Here is a 3065-nt window from a genome sequence, read left to right on the forward strand (position 1 = left end):
CTTGAACCCAGGAGGCGGAGACGTTAGTGAGCTGAGATCGCATCACTGCGCTACAGCCTGGGTGACGCTGCAAGACTCTGTCTCAAAGAAAAAAAAAAGAGAGGGAGGCTTGTCTCTGAGACTTGTCTCCTTTTCTCTGAAGGAAAAAAAAGAGAGAGGGAGAGACTGCTTACCCGATGTGAAGGTGGTGAGAGTGGCTGGACTGGTCTCGTGCGCAGGCTGCAGGTGGGTTTCTTCACAGAGGGACAGTGGGGACGGGGGCCGGTCTCCCACAGGAGTACCCCTGTCCTGGGTTTCAGCACCGAAGGTTACACAGGCTCTGAATGAAGAGATCCCCTAAACAGACTTTGTGTGAGCAACATGGCTGTTTACTGAGCCGGGTGTGGGCGTGCTGGGTCTGAAAAGAGGGTCAGTGGAGGGTGGTTCCTAAAAACAGGACTTAGTTTTATAGGTTTGGGGTGGGCAGTGGAAAGTGACAGAAGTTACAGTTCAGGGTGGTTTTTGCAAGCTAGGGGAGTGTTGCTGGGGGTGGGGGGGGTGTCACAAGGTCCAATGTCCAGTGTCACAATGTTGGCTTATCAGTGGAGGCAGGAACAAGGGCAAAATGTTGCAAGGTCAGGTCTCAGGGTCCAATGTCACAAGGTTGACTCAGACTTTCTGGCTCCGGGAGTTCATTTGGAGGTGTCCGTGTGGGTTACAGGGTCACCATGGCGTAGTCCATGGTGCCGTCAATTCAAAGAATCCTGCACTCACGTTCTCAATGGAGGCTTCTCTGAGCACCCCACTTAAAATTCATTTCAAAGCCGGACACAGCGGCTGATGTCTGCCATCCCAGCACTTTGGGAGGCAGAGGCAGGAGGATGACTTGAGGTCAGGGGTTCAAGACCAGCCTGTCAACATGGTGAAACTCAGTCTCCACCAAAAATACAAACATTAGCTGGGCCTAGTGGTGCATGCGTGTAATCCCAGCTACTTTGGAGGCTGAGGCAGGAGGATTGCTTGAACCCGGGAGACAGAGGTTGCAGTGAGCTGAGATGGTGCCACTGCACTCCAGCCTGGATGACAGAGCAAGACCCTGTCTCCAAACACTAAAATAAAATGTAATAAAATTAATTCAAAACAGCACCCACCAGATCCCCTAAATATGTTTCATCTTTCTATGTGTCACTGTGGAGTTTTGGACAAATACAAATTAACTTATCCATGGCCCACGTGTCTCTGGTCTGCCGGTCCGTGGACTGTATTGCAGGACCCCAAGGCATGGCCTATAGTAGATTAATAAATGGTTGAATTTGAATTGATTTTTTTTTTTAAGATAAAAGAACTTTTGGCTGGGCGCAGTGGCTCAAGCCTGTAGTCCCAGCACTTTGGGAGGCCGAGGCGGGTGGATCACGAGGTCAAGAGATCGAGGCCATCCTGGTCAACATGGTGAAACCCCGTCTCTACTAAAAATACAAAAAGTTAGCTGGGCATGGTGGCACGTGCCTGTAATCCCAGCTACTCAGGAGGCTGAGGCAGGAGAATTGCCTGAACCCAGGAGGCGGAGGTTGCGGTGAGCGGAGATCGCGCCATTGCACTCCAGCCTGGGTAACAAGAGCGAAACTCCCTCTCATTTAAAAAAAAAAAAAAAAAAAAAGAACTTTTTATTTTATTTTTTTTAATTTTTATTTATTTATTTATTTATTTATTTATTTATTTATTTATTTATTTTTGAGACGGAGTTTCACTCTTGTTACCCAGGCTGGAGTGCAATGGCGCGATCTCGGCTCACCGCAACCTCCGCCTCCTGGGTTCAGGCAATTCTCCTGCCTCAGCCTCCTGAGTAACTGGGATTACAGGCACGCACCACCGTGCCCAGCTAATTTTTTGTATTTTTAGTAGAGACGGGGTTTCACCATGTTGACCAGGAGGGTCTCGATCTCTTGACCTCGTGATCCACCCGCCTCGGCCTCCCAAAGTGCTGGGACTACAGGCTTGAGCCACCGCGCCCGGCCAAGAACTTTTTTTTTTAAAGAAAAAAAGAAAAAAAAAAAAAAGAATGAAGGAAAGGAAGAAAGAGGAAGAGGAAAAGAGGAGAGAGAATGGGAGTGTTGCTTTATTGCCCAGGCTAGAATGCAATCTAAAAATGGCTATTGAAAACCTCTTTGCCGGGCGCGGTGGCTCAAGCCTGTAATCCCAGCACTTTGGGAGGCCGAGGTGGGTGGATCACAAGGTCAAGAGATCGAGACCATCCTGGTCAACATGGTGAAACCCCGTCTCTACTAAAAATACAAAAATTAGCTGGGCATGGTGGTGCGTGCCTGTAATCCCAGCTACTCAGGAGGCTGAGGCAGGAGAATTGCCTGAGCCCAGGAGGCGGAGGTTGCGGTGAGCCGAGATCGCGCCATTGCACTCCAGCCTGGGTAACAAGAGCGAAACTCCGTCTCAAAAAAAAAAAAAAAAGAAAACCTCTTTTATACCAATAATTGTGCTAAATAATGGAGACAGGAAAAAATGAGGGAAGAAATTAACAAACAAGCAGCCAACCAATATTTCATTTAAACCTGTGAGTAGGTGTGATTTGGTACTGATGAGAGTGTATATTTTGTGTATTTAAAGTGGAGAGTTCTATAAATGTTTGTTAAGTTTACTTGTTCCGGATCTGCGTTCAAGTCCTGGATATCGTCGTTAATTTTCTGTCTCGTCAATCTGTCTAATATTGATGTTGAGGTCTCCCACTATTACTGTGTGGGAGTCTAAGTCTCTTTATAAGTCTTAAGTAATCTGGGTGCTCCTGTATTGGGTGCGTATATATTTAGGATCGTTAGCTCTTCTCGTTGCATTGATCCTTTTACCGTATGTAATGTCCTTCTTTGCCTCTTTTGGTCTTTGTTGATTTAAAGTCTATTTTATCAGAGGTAAGAATTGTAACTCCTGCTTTTATTTATTTATTTATTTATTTATTTCTCTCCATTTGGTTGGTAAATCTTTCTCCATACCTTTGTTTTGAATTGATGCCCAAGTCTTTTTTTTGAGACAGTCTTGTGGCCCAGGCTAGAGTGCAATGGTGCCATCTCAGCTCACTG

Source organism: Saimiri boliviensis, chromosome 14 (genome assembly GCF_048565385.1).
Source record: "Saimiri boliviensis isolate mSaiBol1 chromosome 14, mSaiBol1.pri, whole genome shotgun sequence".
Taxonomy (NCBI): Eukaryota; Metazoa; Chordata; class Mammalia; order Primates; family Cebidae; genus Saimiri; species Saimiri boliviensis.